Below are 21,719 nucleotides of genomic sequence, written 5' to 3' on the forward strand. Positions count from 1 at the left end.
ATGTGAAATCCCGTCTTATTTGAAAGTCTTACTTGCTTACATGTCATCTGTACCTTAAGTCCACAACCATAGCTTGGCCGGGAACCACACTAGTGGATTCTGAAGGGTACCTAACACCTTCCTCTCGGAATAATTTCAAGCCCTTACCCAATCTCAGGTTATCCAAACAAACCCTTCTTAGTATACTAATGCACTCAAATCATGAGGTGGCGACTCTTCAATTCTCTTAAACCCAATCCCCAAAAGGGAACGAATTGTCCTCCCAAATGTCGTAAATCCGATTTCGTGAGAAAAAGGGGCGCGACATGTACCATAGATAGGATTCCTCTACTATATAAAGAGGGTTCTAATTATTTGTAAGAGACATGGTTCTCACGTATCAAAGGCAATATAAACACTTTAGCTCACGTATATATATATATATATATATATATATATATATATATATATATATGTGTGTTCGTGCGTTGCACGAATATATTTTGATAAATATTATAAAACGTGTACAAAGTTATACGATTAAATTGTAAATTTAGTTAAAGAATGCAACAGTATTTAATAACTTTTGTGATTTTATGATTTACGTTAGATGAGTCTTAATGATTCATGCATATTGAAGTAAATACTTTTCTCGTTCGTTGCATGTTATCTTGCATCAATTATTATAAAATTTTATTTTTAAATAATTTCATAATTTCACAAAGAATTAAAATATTTATTTGACGAGCATAATAGAATCAAGTGTTATATCGCAATTCACAAGATTAAAAATAAAAATAAAAATAGTACATTAATCTTCACCGAAGATGCCCTAAAGGAAGTTAAAGCAAAGAAAGAATGAAAGAAAGAAAGAAAAAGAAGAGAAAAAGTTATTTGACTCGTAAAAGTCAAGTAATCGAAACTCATGCATTAATGTTTTGATTGAGCTCTTTTCTAGAGTCAATAAGGTGGCAAACATCTTATTATACGAAATCAGTTCACTACAAGAAAATGGGGCTTTAGCGAGGGGAAATCTGGTCGTTAAAAGTCCAATTCCGATCGTTATAAGTTATTAGCGACCGGAAAAAATCCGGTCATCACCGGTCGTTAAAAGTCCCGACGTTAAAAGTTAACGACCGGTTTACAATCCGGTCGTTAAAGGATCTTTAGCGACGGCATAATTTTCGATCGTTAAACATGCTTTTTAACGACAAGATTTTCCCCTCGCTAATTTATTATCCGGTCATTAAAAGTCTTTAACGACAACAATGTATTAAGTCAATTCAAGTGCTTTTAGCGACCGATATTCCCTTCGTTAATTGTATAGTTACTTTTAACAACCGAAATTCTCTTCGTTAGTAGTCATTTATCTATTTGAGAAACCTGTCCTTAAAGAGTTTTAGTGACCACATTTTTCTTCTCTAATATGAAAATATAATAAATATAATGAAAATTTAAATTACATGAATAGTAATAATTATTTATATGCTTTCATACACGCTCAACAACATTGAAAAATAAATCAAATACTTGATATCTTGTTAATACAAAGAACTAAAGTATCATATTTGAAAGCAGTACAAATAAAATCACATAAAGGATGTACTAGTAGTTTACAATAGGTCAAAGGGGAACAAATTAAGTAAGATCATCTTCCTCGAGCTCCTTAGCCTTCAATGTTTCCTTCACTCTTAGAAGTGTTGTCCTCCAAGCATCCTGTGGAATGAAGATATTTATGTAGATTGTAGAAAATCGGTGTAAAATTACAACATAGTAATATGTGCTCAAGTCAATTAAGCATCCAAGTATGAATCCACGAAGCAGTGATAACAAAAAGAATTAAACCACCTTATTAGATAAGTGTAAATTGATAAAGAATATCTCGCAGGAAAGCATTTAGAAGTTGTTTCTTTTTTGTACTTTTCTGTTTGTTGATGGAAACATTGGGCAGCAACACGTCGCACAAACTGGAAATAATAGAGGTCCAGTTAATCCAGTAGGTAATGTTTCAAAGATGGTGAAGGGTCAATCTAAACCTACAGATGATGTTCCTACTACTACAGCCTTGGCAAGGCTTTATAAGGCTGTAAACGGTGCTAATTCTAGGCATAATCGACAAGGTGATATGACTGCCTCAGGATCTAGAATAAATATACAAAAGGAGGTTTTGAATAAAGCAAACACTAGTAATAATCAACAAACAGTAGCAGGGGCAGGACATGTTGAAGCATCTGTAAATGTTCCAGCTACTGTAGGTTCAAATTTGGAGGTTGCTGTTGCATTGAATGCGACTGTGGATCGAGCTGCATCTAGGGACGTTAATATTTGTTCCAACATCACCATATAACAATACTAAAAGATGTAATTATGTAACTGGGAAGCAGTAACCAGGTGGCAAAGCAGTTCGCAAAAGGAAAAATGATCAGAACATGGAAAATGTCCAGCCCATGTTAGAAATTGTCAGAGATTGTAACATGAAACAGATCCATGAAATCTAAATCAATATGGACTAAGTTGGGGATCAGAAATGGTTTTAATGTGATTAACAGTGTCATGAACACACAATTTCTCAAAGAAGCTCATCCAACTGAAGCTAAACTGTACCTGCAGCAATTGCCTCGTCAAGAATATCTTTGAAACGGTGTGAATCTAACTTGGGGTCAGAGCAAATCATAGAACAAATGATCCAACACACTAATGAATTAGATGGTAGAATAGAGATCATGAATTTAATGGAAATGAATGTTGCACCCGTTGCATCAGTGGAAAAACTAGCAGTTATTAAGAGGATGGATCAGACTACTAAGGAAGGAGAAGCTATTGAAGTAGGTACACTAGTTAAAGCATCTGCTGCTCGTGATAGTACTAGTGCACGAACTGATGGATTAGAAGCTGCTAATGTGAATTTGATTGATACGGGGGCAGCGGACACAGTAGCAGCAATGTCCCAGCCTGTGCATAAGGGACAAGAACTGGAAGGGGTTGATGTAGCTGAGATGCAAGAATTAGATGTTCAAGCAGTGCATAATTCAAAATATGAAGAATGGGCAGTAAATGGAGCCACTAGGACTGCTGTCTAACCGAATGAATCACTCTTAGCCTAGTGAGGACTGCTGCCTTTATTTCTGGATGTTGCAGCTTCCTCAGTTGCTGTCACCCTTTCTTTCTCAGCTTCATTTCTCAACTGTTCAAGAGTGAGGGATAAACTTGAAGCAATAGAGCTTGCTTTTCCTTCATTGTCTGATGCAGCTTCCAGTTTAGCCTTTGCCCTCAGAAGCTTTGTGTTCAGGTTCTGAATCGTCAAGTCTGCTTTGTTTCCTTTTTTCTTTAACCGAGCTGATTCCTCAGAGATGCGTCTGAGCTCATTCCTCACGATGTCCATTGAAGCCATAAACTCAAAGCTGCCTCTTTTAATGGAAGCTAATTCTTGCTTTGCTGTCTCCAAGTCTTCTTTCAATGACTGCAACAAAGATAAGTCTTTTTCCAGGAAATCAGATTGGATCATCAAGCTCTCGCTTTTATGAATCCATCTGTCCATTTCCTTAACTTGCTTCAATTCACTTTCCAAAACTTGGACATCTGAAGTTGTCAAGGCCAGCTTTTCTCGTAGCTCTTCTGATCTCTGGATTTCTTGGACCATGTCATTCATTTTCTTCCTGTTCTCCTCCATTGCTGCTGAATGTTTCTCGCCGTCTTCCCTTCTTTGAGCTTCAATTGCTCTGAATTCCTTAATGGCCTCTATTCGAGCCAACTCAACTAGCACAAGCTCTTCATTAAGTTCCTCAACCGAGTGACAGCAACTTAGTGCTTCCAACATCCAGAAATAAAGTCTAAATTTATTTTAAGGCATAATGGAGTTGAAAGGAGCGGACATAATTAGAGGGTATTAATCAGACAAGAAAGACCAGTTCCATGGAAACCAGATTAGAAAGGATAGAAAGGTTAAACCCCTTTCTGAATAGGGCCTCGAGAAAGGTCTCATTTTGTTGATATGTTAGAAATAAAAGTCGTCACATGCATTAGCAAGCCTAATTAGCTGGCCGAAGGCTCGATAGTTTAATCTAGAAGGCAATTAACATGTAAAAGATTCGGCTCAGACAGAAATAAGATTACAAATTTGTGAGCTTTCACTTCATGATAATGCATAACATCAACATCTTCATTCTGTTGTCTACATAATAATCAGAGAACAGAAGCTCAAGAAGCAAATTTTACTTGGTTTATCTGAAATCAGCTTATTCCTGAACTCAAATTGCAGATGATGAGACTTGTACATGAATTAGGTTATTATCACATCCATGTATAACGTATTGAAAAATTCCTATTGACGCTGAATCGAACTGCTATGAAACTACTACATTCAGAACTTGCAGACCAGCAGCAGTGAGATCATTACTGCCAAGGAGAAATATACTAGATTGAACGGGAGCCTTGGAGCAACAGTAAAGTTGTCTCCGTCCTGTAGTTGTGGAGCTTGGACAACTTGCACATCGGCACAAAAGATTCCTTCACAATTAATGGAGTCGTTTGGGGAACAAGAAGGTGATTCGGGGCAGCAACTAATATCTACAGGGAATAACCAACAATAAAGGACTTTATCTTGGTTTGATGTTTTTTTCCGGTTTCTAATGTCAAAAAATTCAAGTTTAAAAGTACCAGGAGTTGATGCATTACCATATATCTTTATTTGTCAAGTTAGTTCAGATACATTAATTTGTTTTGGATTAGTTTGATGTCTGACCATCGTATTGATGCATCTAGCGCTTGCATTTACCTCAAGTTCAAACAACTTGAAACAAATGTCAGCTTGAAAGAATCTGATGCATGGCCACCAGAGGTTTATTTCCTAAAAATATTGTGTTTCCTTACTTTGCCATAATGCCATTAAGTAATTCCAAAATAACAGTTTTTAACTTTTCATTGGTTGGGTATGGCCTCAATATCTCAAGCAAATTCTACAAATAAGGTGCCGGTTTCTAAGGAGCAATTAACTGTTACAAGTGAATTCTGGTGCAATCATAAGATTTGGGCCTATCAAGTAGAAGAGGATGAATAAGATGAGATGGAAAACGACAACTCACACGGCATGTTAGAGTAAAATAGGATTTTCAATGTACTAACCCGTTATATGATTCAATCCATTGATCACTTGAAGATGGTGATGAAGGCTGATCAAACACTATCTTTGCAAGATGTGAGTATTTACTCCCTAGCTCATCATATTTACTCTCTATCCCTTCCAAACGTCCTTTTAGCGATTCATTTTCTTTTACAGTAGCATTCAGCTTTTCCAACAATGCAGCTTTAGAGGAGTTACCACCTTTCAACTCCTTAGCGGTTATCCCACCACCAAATCCAACTACATGACTCTTTTGTTGAGGTCTGAAGCACCTTTCTACAACCTCAATATTTGTAAGAGATGATTCAGATTGCACCAATTCTTTGATTTTATCCTGTAAAATAAAAAATTATTTAATTAAAATAATACAACACAATAAATAAATAATATAAAATTAAAATTTATCAATAAACATACATACTTCTCACTGGTTTCAGGTTCGACAAGCTTGTTGTTCTTCTTACGAGTCTAAAAAAAAATAGTTGCCACATCTGGTGGTTTACAATCTTTACCTCCCTTCACATTACAATAAACAAGTCAAAGAAATCTTTGTAACAAAGATGAGGTTTCTTAATAGAATTATAAGATTTACTCACCATTTCATAAATGATCTCCCTAATTGGTTTACTACCCGTACGATAAGCTACAAATGAACTAGAATCCTTCATAAGAATCCTTCAGTTATACTGAGAATTCTAATATGCTTCTTTTCATTTTTGATAGGTGCTAGCAAATGTTATATAATTCACTGTTGTCAAATCATTATACAAGTGCCATCCTGGGAAAAAGAACTATACAATATGGATTTCATTTTAGAAATCCACAAATCTATACAACTGTTCAGGTAAATTCCTTTGCACCAACAACAACAATTCCCACACCGTGGGGTCTAAATTCCCTTGCACCAGAAGAAGAAAAGAGAGAGAATGTATAAATTGGTAAGTGCTTCAACTTTGAGACAAGATCTGGTATAATAATAGAATACCACTTACTTTATTATCTTATGAGTGAAGAACTGTGCTTATTAGGAGCTGAAAATTGGTCATCTCCTCTGTCCCCTCTGCATCTCTTTATCCTTTGATTCTGAAGCTGATACTTAGAATATAGAGATGCGAATCACCTTCTATTTCTGTATATTATCTACAGTTTCATTTTGAAGATTTTTCTCATCAATTATGATCACAAGAGCTGCCATTAAAGTTCCTCGCAATGATCAGACATATGATATGTTAAATCTCTTGAGGTCTAGATCATACAACTGACGAATTTGAACCAGCAGTTCAGTAGATGGGCATCAGAAGTTATTGCAGTTGCAAGCTAGTGAAAATCAACAAGCTGCTACTGTGCATGAAGCTGGTAAAAGTTTAGCTAATATTCAGTTGTCGTTAATGGGATTGATGCAGTCCCAGTTGAAGCAGCCTTGTGCAGGATTCAGAGGATGTACCAGCTGATGTGCAGGCTATTAAAGCTACCAAGGTTAATAGTGTTTCACCTGGGCATCTTCAACAGGTTTTACAAACAGCTGCTGCTACAATTGCTACAAGTGATCCTACGCCTAAAGGTACTGTTTCGAAAAGTCCAGATGTGTCTCAGGAAAGGATACATGATCGAGGAGTTTCACTGGTGGATCAAAGAGGCAACAGTGGTAAGGTTGCTGCTAAAAACACTGTGTAGATGAGTGATGATCAACAGAAAATTCTTGTCAAATCCAAACTTCCCAGAGACATCCCTGCTGCTACAGCTTTGGCGACGATCTACAAGGTTATAGGATCAGATTTACAAAATCACACAAATTTGAATAGGGGGGAGATCAAGCTAATGCTGCTGCACTTGAAATGGTTGAAAAACCATCAGTTATTAAACCACTGCTGCACTTGAAGTTAAAAAACCAGCAGGTTTGAAACCTACTGCTGTGCATATTCAGGGGCAAGGTGTTGGAGGTGTGAAAGTTTTGGATAGTGCAACTGATGCAGGTGTTAAGGCAAAGGAAACAGCTGGGCAGTCGCAACAAATTACAGATGATCAAGCAAAAGATAGAGTACAAGTAAGAAAGGAGAAAAAAGCTGGGCAGTTGTTTGTGAATTCAGGCAGAATTGGTGCAGTTCCAGCACAATCTGCTGCACAATCTACTAAACCTAATGAACTATTGGAACAGGTTACAAACTCTAGTAGCAAGGAAGGACTGGATGTGAACAGAGAGGAAGGCTGGAGTTCAGTAACACACAAAAAGAATGCATCAGCTGGAATTCTTTCTCAAAATCGATCTGCTGGTGACAAGCATTTTTGTAGTACAAATTCTGGTGGTGGAGGATCGGCTAAGAAAACAACCAAAAGGAGGGGCTGACCAAACAAGAGAAGAACATGATGACATGATAAGTGAAGATGAGTTGAATGATGAACCTGTCCAGAATTTAAACGAGCTACAGGAGGCAGTTAGCTCTAACCGTAAGACATGGGCTGACAAAGTAGAAGAGTATGATAAGGTGAAGAAATTATGTTGGTGATTCCCAGGAGCTAAACACTCAAGAAAATGGTTCGTCAACACGACAAGGGGGTAAAGCAAAGGAAGGGGCAGTAGCTGTGGTTGAGCAGGTTGCGAGTCCATCTCCTAGTGTGCAAAGCAAGACAAAGCTAAGTCCTAATGTTGCTGCTTTTGTTCCGACTGGACAGCAACTATCAGGTACGGTTTCTAAGCTTAATTTGATCCAGAAATCTACTGGACAGGTAGCTATTACAAGTGGAGTGGTTGCACTATATAATTTGACTCCTACAAACATCCTCCAAGCTCTTTTAACTCATGACATGGATAACTTAAAAGCTCTTGACAATCCCAGGAATGAAAGGAGCTCTAGTTCCCGGATATCCCTGCTGCTACTGCGTTAGCAAGGATTTACGAGGCTGTGGGATCAGCTTTAAAAAACCATACAAGTTTGCATAAGATGGGTGATCAAGCTAATACTGCTGCACTTGAGATGGTTGAAAAACCAGCAGTTATTAAACCTACTGCTGTGCACGATGAAGGGCAAGGTCTTGAAGATATAGATGCTTTGAGGTAGTGTAGCTGTTACAGGGCGTGATCGAGGAAACAATACTAAGAATCATGTAGCAGTGGCAGTCGAAAAAGTGGAATTGAAGCAGCTATACTATAGGTTCGAAGTTGGAGGCTAATGTTGCATTGAATGCAACTGGTGATCGACCTACTGTCTGGGCTCCTAAATCTAGTGCTGCAATTGTTGATGTAGTTGAAAAACCAGTAGGTTTTTTAGCTACTGTTACACAAGATGAGGGGCAGGAACGTGAAGGAGTTAATGCAAGAAAGGTTTAAGCCCAAATGCACACGCTTTTGTACCATTCAGGCAGCAGCAAATTGCAACAGTTGACTTGAGGAATAGCTCTAATTCTAAGATGGGCCAAAGAAGATAGGTATGGGAGATGGAACAGTAAAGAATATAGCTGGAGAGGACTGGACAGTTGTTGCTCGAACACCTGCTAATCAGCAGCAAGCAGTGATGCATCGATCACCTAAAAATAGGAGATCTCCAGGTCTGAAAGACCAGGTCATAACATCAAAGAATATAGAGTTTTCTAACTCGTTTGAAGCATTGCTCAATGAGCATGATCATGTGATGAATGAGGAGGGAAAGAATGTGCAGCATGTACTTTGTGATACAGTTCAAAAACTGGACAAGCCACCTCTCCACTAAGTGCAACATATCTAACATACCCTTGCTCATTCTTTCATACTGATCTTTTGCACTACAATTGAGATTGAAAACAGAGACATACTACCAAATAACTTTAGCCAATTCTCATACCCCATACCTCTGATCAAATTTGTATAGTTTAAAACAAGAATCAAGTTTCACAAAAAATTTCCATTCAAGCAGGACATCGTATGTAAAACGGATGAGAGGCCAAGATTGAAAATCAATAATATATCAGATTGAAATAAGCAATTAACCTCCAAGATGAGAAGAACCTCAAATATGAGCCGCTGTTGTCGATGAAGGTGACGAGCCGCTAATTCGCTGAATTTGTCGTAGCACAATTCTCTGCTAATTCGTTCAAAATAGCATTTACCAATTGTTAGAGAAGTTTAAGTCGAACTTTAGGGCTTTTTCTTTTTTTTTGTTTTTGGGTGGGGGGTGGGGGTGGGACGGGAGATTTGGCGGATTGGGAAAAAAAAGTGGGAAAATTTAGCGCTACTTTTTAGTTAATTAATAATTATTAACGAACGGATGTGTTATATTTTAACGGCCCAATATTATCCCCTCGTTAATATTAAGGTAAATTAGTTTTAACGACCGGAAAAAAATTTGGTTATTATAAATACACTTATAACGACCGGTTTTATGTCCCTTCGTTAAGAATGATCGTTAAAAATCAAATTTCTTGTAGTGGTTTGTGTTTGATTGTTTTTCAAAAAGGACTTAAATATGTAAGTTAGAAAATTTTAATCATATTGTAAGTTCTCCTTCTTGCTTTAACAATATGAAATATCACTTGCAAATAATTAAATAGGTCATAACAAAAAGTGGATAGAAATATTACATGCGGATAATTAACTATATTATAGCAGAGCGGAACCACAACATTAGGCAGTCCTAAGTATTATAATTCTATCCAGAATGAAATAACTTCTTCAAGAAAAAATTAAAATTTAAGTGTGTTATAACTTAAAGGAATCGACTCCAACATAAAGAAATTACATTGTGATCTAGAACATAATGGTCCAATTCTCATACATAAATTATAATTTGATCTGAAAATATAAGTGGTCCAACTTTAAAGAATGACGTATGTCTTTAAAGTCGGCATTAGTCGGAATGACATGTCTTTTCACTAATTTTCTGTTAGGTTTTTATTAGTAATTATTAAAGTCCTACTTCTATGCAGTTTTTAAGACTTTATCACATATCATAATTTTTAATTATCACAACTTTAATTGACAAAGTCATAACCATTGGAAGAACTCCTTAATATTACAATTCTATCTAATACCAAATAATATCTATAAAGAAATAATTTGAAGTTGAACGGTGTTTGAAATTCCAAACCGCTTGGAGCTTAGTTCGATGCTTTGTAATCTATTCAACATAGGTTACTCTATCTTTGTATCCGATATAGCATAGAATTCTTCTTATTCAAAGGACTGAGTTTCTACTCAATATGACAGTTATATCCAATATTAAATTGTTTCATGAAAGAAAAATTTAACTTTAAGGGCAAAAAAGTCCGTTGATATTTTGAGAATATTTTTGTCACTCAACATTTAGCTTCTAAACATTCGTACTTTTATAATTTTATATATATATATATATATATACGATTAAAATCGGGACTGATTTATCGAGATCGGTGTGAAGGATCGAAGATTGATCCTGTAATAGACCACGAGGATAAGACATCGAGTTCGGATTTGAGGTACCTAGAAAGATCGACACCGATAATGATCGAGGTTGAGCAGGAACGACATCGAGCAAGACCGAACGGAAAGGCGAGATATCCGTAACTGGTCGAAGGTCGTGGCGAAAATCTCGGAACAGATCAAATTAAGGGCGGTTGTTTAGTTAATCATGGGATTTACTTCCATAATTGGAATTGTACCATAGATAGGAGTCCTCTACTATATAAAGAGGGTTCTAATCATTTGTAAGAGACATGGTTCTCACGTATCAAAGCAATATAACACTTTAGCTCACATTATACATACATATATACATATATATATATATATATATATATATGGTTAAAATCGGGCTCACCTATTTTTATTGATTTATCGAGACCAGTGTGAAGGATCGAAGATCGATCCTGTAGTAGATCAGATCGAGGCACGAAGATAAGACATCGAGTTCGGATTCGAGGTACCTAGAAAGATCGAAACCGAAAATGATCGAGGTTGAGCAGGAACGACATCGAGCAAGACCGAACGGAAAGGCGAGATATCCGTAACTGGTCGAAGGTCATGGCGAAAATCACGGAACAAATCAAATAAGGGCGGTTGTTTAGTTAATCATGGGATTTAATTCCATAATTGGAATTGTACCATAGATAGGATTCCTCTACTATATAAAGAGGATTCTAATCATTTGTAAGAGACATGGTTCTTATGTATCAAAGCGATATAACATTTTAGCTCACGTTCTTGTTCATCAGCTTGTTATATTTTTAACTGTTCTTGCACCAATCAGTTCGAGGGTACTCAAGCTCGAGGGCTGAACTCCATTCAAACATTGGTTTGCTTTATCTTATTGTCAATTTCCTTCACCAATCTTTACATTCATCAATTGGTATTGGGTGAAATCACGTGTCCTTAAAACCCCATTATAAGTTTAATTGTTATCCAATTTTGAGGGTAAACAGTTTGGCGCCCACCGTGGAGCTAAGGATAATAGTGATTGCCTGGTATTAATTCTCGTAACACACACTACTTTACGCTTTTTCTTGTGAGTGCTTTTGATTTCAGGATCAATATGTCTAACTCGCAAGCAGTACCCACTCACGCCAATAACGGCCTCGATTTCCATGGAGAGAACGATAATGTAGCCACCCCAGGGATCGAAGTGCCTCAGGCTGGCCACGAGGGAGTACCAATCGCAGACCCCATCGATGTCAGTTCGTATGTCACCCTAAATTCAAGTCTGGGCATTGATACTGAAGGTAGCGTACGCAAGGAAGTTCGATCAGGTGGTCGAGGTACGCAGGGCGGAGAAGATGGTGGAGTTAGCCTCCAATTGATATTTTAAATGCTATAGGCTCAGCAAGCCGCTATAGCGCAACTACAGAATCAGCCTCGAGCACCAAGTGGGATCGAACCAGAGCCTGAACCAGAAACAGTTCGCAGGGCCGAACCTTTACCAGAGAGATCAAACGCCAATGATTCATGGGCTGACCCTGATATTATGAAAGTGCTCGAGGAGCTCACTAAACGGATTGAATCAGGAGAGAAGAAAATCGAGGCAAATGATAAAAAGGTAGAAACATACAACTCCCGGGTTGACCAAATACTAGGGGCACCACCAATTCTAAAGGGTCTAGATTCTAAAAAGTTTGTGCAAAGACCCTCCACCCTAGTGCGGCTCCGAATCCAATCCCCAAGAAGTTTTGTATGCCCGAGATTCCCAAGTATAACGGGACGACCGATCCGAATGAACACATCACCTCGTATACGTGCGCCATCAAAGGAAATGACTTGGAAGATGATGAGATTGAATCCGTGCTGCTGAAGAAGTTCGGGGAGACTCTATCGAAGGGTGCCTTAATATGGTATCATAACTTACCCCCTAGTTCCATTGATTCGTTTGATATGCTTGCATATTCTTTTGTAAAGGAACACACCGGAGCCATTAAAGTTGCAATGAGGAAGTCGGACCTTTTCAAGGTAAGGCAGAATGTGATGACCCAAGCGGTCATCACTTGTTTTAAATTAAATTCTATGTTTTTGAGGCCTTGAAAACCTCATTTAGAGTCACCTCAAATTACGTGCGCAGTCCGGGCGCGTAGCCGGAAAGCTTAAATATGAAAATCTATGAAAAATTATAAATTTGGTTATAAAATGAGCAAATTTGACTTCGGTCAACGTTTTGGGTAAACGGACCCAGAACCGTGATTTGACGGTCCCGGAGCGTCCGTAGGAAAATATGGGACTTGGGCGTATGCCCGGAATCGAATTCCGAGGTCCCGAGCCCGAGAAATGAGTTTTTTAAAGGAAATTGTTTTCTGAAATTGTTTAAGGAAATTTAAAATGAAATTTGATTAGAACGTGTTGGTATCGGGCCCGTATTTTGGTTCCGGCACCCGGTACATGTCTTATATATAATTTAAGATGTTTCTGTAAAATTTGGTGAAAAACGGACGTCGTTTGACGTGATTCGGACCTAAATTGCTAAATTTGATACTTGATGAAGTTTGAGAAAAAGTTCTTGATTTTGAGGTCTGATTCATTGTTATTGAGGTTATTTTGGCAATTTGATCGCACGGATAAGTTCGTATGATATTGTTGAGTTAGTACGTGTGTTTGGTTAGGAGCCCCGAGGGCTCGGGAGTGTTTCGGATGTGTTTCGGGAAGTTTTGAACTTGAGAAAAGTTGCAGATTTCTGCTGTTAGTGGCCAGGGATTTTACCCTTCACGTTCGCATGGACCCACTCGCCAACGCGTAAGGAAAAAATCCTAGGAGCCCATTTTCTTCTTCACGAACGCGAAGGTTGAGACGCAAACGCGAAGCTGAGGGGGGAAGACCCTTCGCGAACACGTCCCTTCCACTCGCGAACGCGTAAGGTTTAGGGGAGGGGTCACCAGTTGTGCATCGCGAACGCGGCCACTGGCCCGCGAACGCGAAGGCTCGAGGATCCAAAGCTCCGCGAACGCGAGCCTGATGTCGCGAACGCGAAGGTCACCAAAGCTGAACTCATCGCAAACGCGACAGGCCTATCGCGAACGCGATGAAAGCCTGTCCAGTGATTTTAAAACAGAAGCAAAACGGGAGTCTTCATAATTTTCATAACTTTTTCTTCCAAACTCCAAATTGGGCAATTTTGAAAGAGGATTTCACCACAAATTCATAGTTATGTAATCTTAGACTCATTTTCTTCAATTTCCATTAACACCCATTAGATTTCTAGGCCTAAAACATGAGATTAAGGGTAGAAAATTAGGGATTTGGGTAGAGTTAGGGCTTTTTGATTAATTGTGATTTAGACCTCATTTTGGGGTCGAATTTTGTAAATAATTATATATTTGGGCTCGTGGGTGAATGGATGATTTGATTTTGGTCCGAACCTCGTGTTTTGACCAAGCGGGGCCGGGGTCGATTTTTGGATTTTTGGGAAGAATAATTAGAAAGCTATAATTAAGCATTGGAATTGGATTTTTTAGCATTTGTTGATGTTATTAAGTCGATTATGTATAGATTTGATTGTGTTGGAGCCAAATTTGAATGGAAAGGCGGTATTTGAGACTTGAGTTGGCCGTGGAAGTTTGAGGTAAGTGTTTGGTCTAACCTTAGCTTGAGAGATTAGGAGTTGAGTCCTATTTGCTATGTGATATTCGTTGTGTATGACGTATAGGCATAGTGACGAGTATCTATACGTTGGTGTCTAGTATGACCGTGAGTCTTTATATTGTGAATATCTTGATTTCGTTATATTCTTCATGCTTTGGTGATGATTTCTAGTTGTTGTGAAAAGTTTGTGGAAGGAATTGAGACCTTTGAACATCTTGGAGCATTAGCTCGTGTTATATTATGAATTGTGAAAGTATATGAGATGATTGAACCCTTTGGAGCATTGGCTCAAGTGGTAAAGTGAGTTATGAAGTATAAGTGAAAGATAGAGAAAGAGTTATTGAAATGTTCCCTTGCCGGGATTTAATTATTTAATTGTTGTTCCCTTGCCGGGATTTAATTGTTTAATTGTTGTTCCCTTGCCGGGATTTCTATATGATCTTGTTTATTCCCTTGCCCCTTGTTTGTGATTGTTGTCTGGGTGAGGAAGAGTGTTAAAGCACGAAGGGTGATGCCGTGCATTGTTGATATTGTGAGGAAAGAGTGTAAAGCAAGAAGGGTAATGCCGTGCTGCACGATGTACCATTCCGTGCTGATTATATTGATTACATGGTGAGGAGAGAGAGTAAAAGCACGAAGGGTGATGCCGTACACATCTTTGATAAATAATTGTTTTGGTGATGACGAGAGTAAAAGCACGAAGGGTGATGCCGTGCAAACTGTTGATTTTTGTTCCTTGTTGATATTTGAGTTGTGTTGTTCCTTTCTTTACTTGATGCCTTTCTATTCAGAACTGTTATCTCCCCCACAGCATGTCCCCCCTTCCCACATTGACTGGTTATTTCTGTATTTCTTTTTTCGCTGTATATATTTAAACTACATAGGTTTATTTGGTAGTCTGGTCCTAGCCTCGTCACTACTTCGCTGAGGTTAGGCTAGGCACTTACCAGCACATGGGGTCGGTTGTGCTGATACTACACTCTGCACCGTGTGCAGATCCCGGAGCAGCTTTCGGACAGTAGTTGGAGGGCTTCCTTCAGTCCACCCGGAGACCCAAGGTAGACCTGGAGGCGTCCGCAGGCCCTGGCGTCTCCCTCTATCTCTATTTCCTGTTTCCTTCTCTTTTATTCAGAAACAGTGTATGTCACGACCCAATTCCCAACCTGGTCGTGATGGCGCCTCTCGTGAAGACAAGGCCAGCCAACTAACCCAAATCCTTTCACTAACAATTATCGAACATAACTAAATAGAAGATACAACTTAATGGCATTTAAAATTTATTAATTTCTACCCGACCGGGGTGTCACAAGTCACGAGCATCTAAAGAAAAACCTGAACACAACTACAGGGCCAATAATAATATCTATGGAAAATTCTGGAAAAATCAAAGACAACATCCGGTGCCGCGAACTCTGGCGGTCACCTTACTCAGCTACAATAGCCATACCTTCAATCAGCTAAATAACCCGCTACCGGGTGTACAATACCTGCAACTGCACGCGAGGTGCAGGGAGTAAAATGAGTACTTCCAACTCAATGGTAATAAGAGTAAATAATAATTGAGCGGTAAGAAATCACGTAAAAGCACTCCATCATGCTATATAAGACAGTGCAAATCTTTGAGAAAACAATAAAACCGTGAAGATCCTTTAGAAAATATCTGACTCAGTTTAAAACCTCTTTTGAAAACATCTTTTTATCAACAGTCAAGCAAATGAATGCATAATCAGATAGTGCAAGTCCGCACATAAGTCAGCCCCTCGGGCACAGCACTCCACAAACAGTTAATACCAGGGCGTCTGGTAACAGTACAAGAAATAGCATGGATGCCAATGATATGAGAGTGCTAAATGTCATGACACGCAGTACAATCAGGAAACAATGCATGAATGCAATGCAATGCACATGACCGCTGCAGCGCGCAGCCCGACCCATTTGGGTACCCACGCTCACTGTGGGGGTTCAGACTCCGGAGGGGCTCCTACAGCCCAAGCGCAATATCATCATAGTATCGCTGCGGCGTGCAGCCCGATCCATTCTCAGTCCAGAACATGCAAATGAGCCACTCGGGCAATGTCAAGTAATAGCTTTTAACTCAAAACATCAGAAAAAATGCAATTTAAGTCTTTAAGCTATAGCAATATGTCTGCACATTTTAAAACAGGGTTTAACTCAGGACTGAAATCATTTAATATGCAAAGTGTCATGAAAACAGTGATAATGATCCCTAAAAGATTCAAATAATTGGCACGAAGCCCAAATATAGTAATCAACCCAAATAATGATGATAACAAGTAGTTTCAGTCAAATACGCAGTATATTCATCTACCGGGACGGACTAAGTCACAATTCCCAACGGTGCTCTACCCCACGCTCATACCTGGCGTGCAAGTCACCACAATACAGCATTATGATGTGCAAATCCGGGGTTTCAAACCCTCAGGATATCATTTACAAGTATTACTCACCTCGAACCGGCGAAAACTCTAGCCCGCGACGCCTTTGCCCCTCGAATCGGCCTCCACGCACGTCGAATCTAACCAAAATCAGAGCGAATACATCACAATATGTTAGGGGGACAATACCCAATCGAAAACAATCGAAAATTAGCAAGAATTTCGAAACTAGCAAAACCCGAGCCCCGGGCCCGCTTCTCGAAAAATTACAAAATTCACATTACCGGATTCCTCATCTCGCCACGAGTTCATACATACCAAGAACTCCAAAATCCGAGCTCAAATGACCTATCAAATCCCAATTTAAAATATCAAAAACTCAAGCTCTAGCTTTACCCCTTTTTGAAGAATTTCAACCAATTTCCATGTTAAATCTATCAAAGTTCCATGTATTTAGGCCAAAGGACTTACCTCCAATCACACCTAGTCGAAATCCCCCTTCAATTCCGTCCAATAACTCCCAAGCTCGCTTAAAAATGGTGGAAATAACATAACCCTCGCGGAACAAAATGAATATAAAACTCCTACTGGCTTCAGGGGTTTCCGCTTCTGCGGTCCCTACGCCCGCTTCCGCGCAACCGCTTCTGCGGTTTTGTCCGCTTATGCGGAATTTCATTAAAACTCAAGGGCCGCTTCTGCGACACAAATTTCCGCTTCTGCGGAAGCTCACCTCCTGGCCAAACCCGCTTCTGCGACCACCTGTCCGCTTCTGCGGAACTGCCCAACTCCACTCCAGACCGCTTTTGCGACCAAGATTACGCTTCTGGGGAATCGCTTATGCGGTCCATTTCCGCAGAAGCGAACATACCAGATACCAGCAAAATCTGCCATTTCCTCAGCTTGAATTTCATCCTGATAGCCCTCCGAAATCACCCCGAGGCCCCCGGGACCTCAACCAAAAGCACCAACATGTCTTAAAATATCATACGAACTTGCTCCAATCATCAAAACACACCTAACAACACTAAAATCATCAATTCACATCGGATTCAAGCCTAAGTTCTTCAAGAATTTCCGAAATGCACTTTCGATCAAAAAACCCGACCAAACGATGTTCGAATGACCTGAAAATTTGCACGCATATCCAAAATCACTTAACGAAGCTACAACAACTCTCGGAATTCCATTCCAATCCTCGGATCAAAATCTCACCTATCTACCGGAATTCGCCAAAATGCCAACTTTGCCAATTCAAGCCTAATTCTACTCCGGACCTCCAAAATCACTTCCGATCGCACTCCTAAGTCACAAATTACCTCCCGAAGCTAACTGAATCACCGGAATTCACATCCGAGCCTTCTAACTAATAAGTCAACGTTCGGTTGACTTTTTTTTTCCCAAACCAAACCTTCCTTAAAGAGACTAAGTGTCTCATTTCCTATCCAAATCAATTCAATTCAACTATAACTCACTCGTTGCTGATAATGAAACATGAAGAAGCAATAAATGAGAAAAACGGGGCGGTAATACCTGATACGACGGGTCGGGTCGTTACATTGTACTGTTATTTTTCAGACCTTGTATATAGTAATATTAGATAGTCTGTGACACTGTGACACCAGATTTTGGGTATTTGAGGTTTTAGAAGTTGTAATAGACGTTGATTCCAGATATTTTATTGTTACCTTCCGCTTATATTTGTTAAAAAGAAGTAATTTGTTAACGAAGTAAGTAGTTATGTTTTGGCTTGCCTAGCTCCCAATAGTAGGCGCCATCACGACTCTCGAGGGAGGGAAATCCGGGTCGTGACACAAAAAGATAACGAGATGCTCAGGGAATTTGTATCTCGGTTCCAAGCGGAGAGAATAGATTTGCCTCCGGTCACCGATGACTGGGCTATTCAAGCTTTCACTCGAGGTCTCAACACTCGGAGTTCCATAGCTTCACATCAGTTGAAGCAAAGATTAATCGAGTAGCCGGCTGTCACTTGGGCGGACGTAAATCGATATCAGTTGAAGATTAGGGCCGAGGATGATCAACTGGGGACTCCTTCGGGGTCCGTTTATCCTAGCAGGCCCATGGATAGGATTAAAAGGGACATCGATCGAGAGCCGAGGTCGAATAGAGATCGATATCAACCGTACAACAGAGACCGTAGAGGCAGTGTGGGTCTGGGCGAAGCTTCGCACGAAATTAGAGGAGAAATGATCGAGGTCAAAATTCACGGGCGGTTGATGCTGAGGAAGATCACGTTAAATATCCAAAATCCGAATGAAGGTACGACCCCATTCCAATTCTTTCTATTTTTTCAACTAACACTTGCAGGCTATCGACAAGGATCCACACGACGCCTTGGATCTTGAATCACGCGTTGCACTCTTTTTTCCTTATACCGGTTCTTGTCCCAAATGTGTTTTTCCGGCAAAGTTTTTAACGAGGCAACCATTGTTCGTGCTAAGTTAGAGCAATTCAACAGTATACGAGGTTCCCTACAATGAGCCTTGATTACTGGGGGAAATTACACTCGAATGTCTACTTTGTTGCAAGGAAATTACTTTGTGATAGCGGGTTCTCGATAGGAAAATATTGTAAGGGTCAAATGGTCAAATGAACCGTGCCTATATATTACTTGAGCCCTAACATCAAACACGCACGCATGTATAATCATCTATTGAGTGGAGTACTTTTCCTTGCCAAATATATCATGCCTTAGAGAAAATTTTACTTTACAATTTCTTACTTTTGGTCTATTGTGAAAACAGGCTTAAGGATCGATCATGACGGAAGTTTGAACAACTAACCCCACGCTTGAGGATTGTCGTCCGAAAAACAAACGAAATCGAGCTACTAAAATTTCGAGACCATAAGACCTTAAAGGCGACCCTCGATTTTACAGGCCACGGCCACCCCACTCGGGGACTGACACTTCGGGCAAGCTCGAGGTGAAACGAAAAATAAGACCAAAAGGCAAGTTCTGAACTAAAGAGGCTGCGGCCAAATTAACGTGGATCGGCGACGTCCGAAATCCATAACAAATACAAAGGCCTAAGGGCTACTTCTACTTCGAATTCGAGCAAGTCCTCACTCGATCATAAAAGCCCAAGGGCTATCTTAACCCGAGTTCGAGCAAAACCTCACTCGGGAACTATCAATAAAGCCTAAGGGCTAACTTTACTTTGAGTTCGAGCAAATCCTCACTCGACTATAAAGCCTAAGGGCTAACTTCACTTCGAGTTCGAGCAAGTCCTCACTCGATCATAAAATCCCAAGGGCTATCATAACCCGAGTTCGAGCAAACTCTCACTCAGGGACTATCAATAAAGCCTAAGGGCTAACTTTACTTCGAGTTCGAGCAAATCCTCACTCGACTATAAAGCCTAAGGGCTAACTTCACTTCGAGTTCTAGCAAGTCTTCACTCGATCATACAAGACCAAGTGCTATCTTAACCCGAGTTCGAGCAAACTCTCACTCAGGGACTATCTATAAAGCCTAAGGGCTAACTTTACTTCGAGTTCGAGCAAATCCTCACTCGTCTATAAAGCCTAAGGGCTAACTTCACTTCGAGTTCAAGCAAGTCCTTACTCGATCATAAAAGCCCAAGGGCTATCTTATCCGAGTTCGAGCAAACTCTCACTCGGGGACTATTTATAAAGCCTAAGGCTTAACTTTACTTCGAGTTCGAGCAAATCCTCACTTGACTGGTAACCCTAAGAGCTACTCAAACTCTAGTCCAAATGGTCATTCGGGGTCCATCGATCTCAGTCGAAAGATCAAAGCCCCGAGCATGGGTTTTTTCAAGGGTCTCCCTCCGAGACTGACACTTGGCATGCTCGGCAACCTCCTTTGCCCGAACCTGAGCAGTTTCCTTTTGCGGAACGATTTTAGTTGTTTTGGACATTTTGTTTTTGTGAGCAAGGAAGAATAGAGATTGAAATATTTGGTGCTTTGAGAAGAACAAGCAAAGGAACTCGGGCTCAATTCGTTTCTTGTCATTACACTCCAAAAAATGAGGGTCTTCCCGATTTTACTGATTTATCGAGACCGGTGTGAAGGATCGAAGATCGATCCCGTGATAGATCAGATCGAGGCACGAGGATAAGACACGAGTTCACATTCGAGGTACCTAGAAAGATCTAAACCGATAATGATCGAGGTTGAGCAGGATAGACATTGAGCAAGATCGAACAGAAAGGCGAGATATCCGTGACTGGTCGAAGGTCATGGTGGAAATTTTGGAACGGATCAAATTAAAGGCGGTTGTTTAGTTAATCATGGGATTTACTTCCATAATTGAAATTGTACCATAGATAGAATTCCTCTACTATATAAAGAGGGTTCTAATCATTGTAAGAGACACGGTTTTCACGTATCAAAGCAATATAACACTTTCTCTTTAGCTCACATTCTTCTTCATCAGCTTGTTATATTTTTAACTGTTCTTGCACCAATCAGTTCGAGGGTACTCAAGCTCGAGGCCGAACTCCATTCAAACACTAGTTTGCTTTATCTTATTGTCAATTTCCGTCACCAATCTTTACATTCATCAATTGGTATTGGGTGAAATCACGTGTCCTTAAAACCACATTATAAGTTTAATTGTTATCCAATTTTTAAGGTAAATAATATATATAACCATGTATAATCAATGTAAATGCATAATCTATGAATATCGGCTTTAAAAAATAAATATTAAATTTGACCGGCTATTTGTGTAACAATCACATAAAAAATTTATCCCGTCAACCCGGCCAGCCGAACCTGTCCCAGAAATGATCGTCCCCTTCCCCCAAATCTGGCCAACCCCGATCCCTCCCCAACCCAGCCCACCTAACACACTTAGGCACCGCACTCATAACTTTTGTAAAAAAAATACAGCCCGAAACTTCTTTCTTTTGGCGCCCGAGAGGGGAAGAAGTTGTAATGACAACTCTCTAACGATTTTATCCGCAAAGTGTAGCCAAAGGAATTTAACCAATCCAATGATGCTCTTTGACCCCACCCTCAGCAGTAAAAGCTTATTTGTATTAAATATTCATACTCCCTCCGGTTCAAAATAAGTGATTTTTTAGCTGTTTTCATACAGATTAAGAAATTTACCTTTTAACATTAATTAGCAATGAAATTGACCATATTAACCTTTGTTATCTCTTCACATAAATACTCCTAACACATACTCCAACACTATTTACTCCAAGGGCAATGTAGGAAAAAAATAATTAA

General features: G+C 39.6%; 1 long non-coding RNA gene across 5 annotated transcripts; it reads right to left on the reverse strand.

Annotated features, from left to right (window-relative positions):
* LOC109230171 lies at positions 1,451-9,237 on the reverse strand. 5 transcript variants are annotated; one of them, XR_002068617.1, is made up of 5 exons: positions 9,060-9,237; positions 6,091-6,852; positions 5,520-5,614; positions 5,101-5,432; positions 1,451-1,695 (listed from the first exon to the last, which is right to left on the reverse strand). It is a non-coding gene; the product is annotated as an uncharacterized LOC109230171 (long non-coding RNA). The 5 variants fall into 5 exon arrangements; XR_002068616.1 differs by having other exon boundaries at positions 5,695-6,852; XR_002068615.1 differs by lacking the exon at positions 6,091-6,852.

Source organism: Nicotiana attenuata, chromosome 1, assembly GCF_001879085.1.
Source record: "Nicotiana attenuata strain UT chromosome 1, NIATTr2, whole genome shotgun sequence".
NCBI classification, from domain to species: Eukaryota; Viridiplantae; Streptophyta; class Magnoliopsida; order Solanales; family Solanaceae; genus Nicotiana; species Nicotiana attenuata.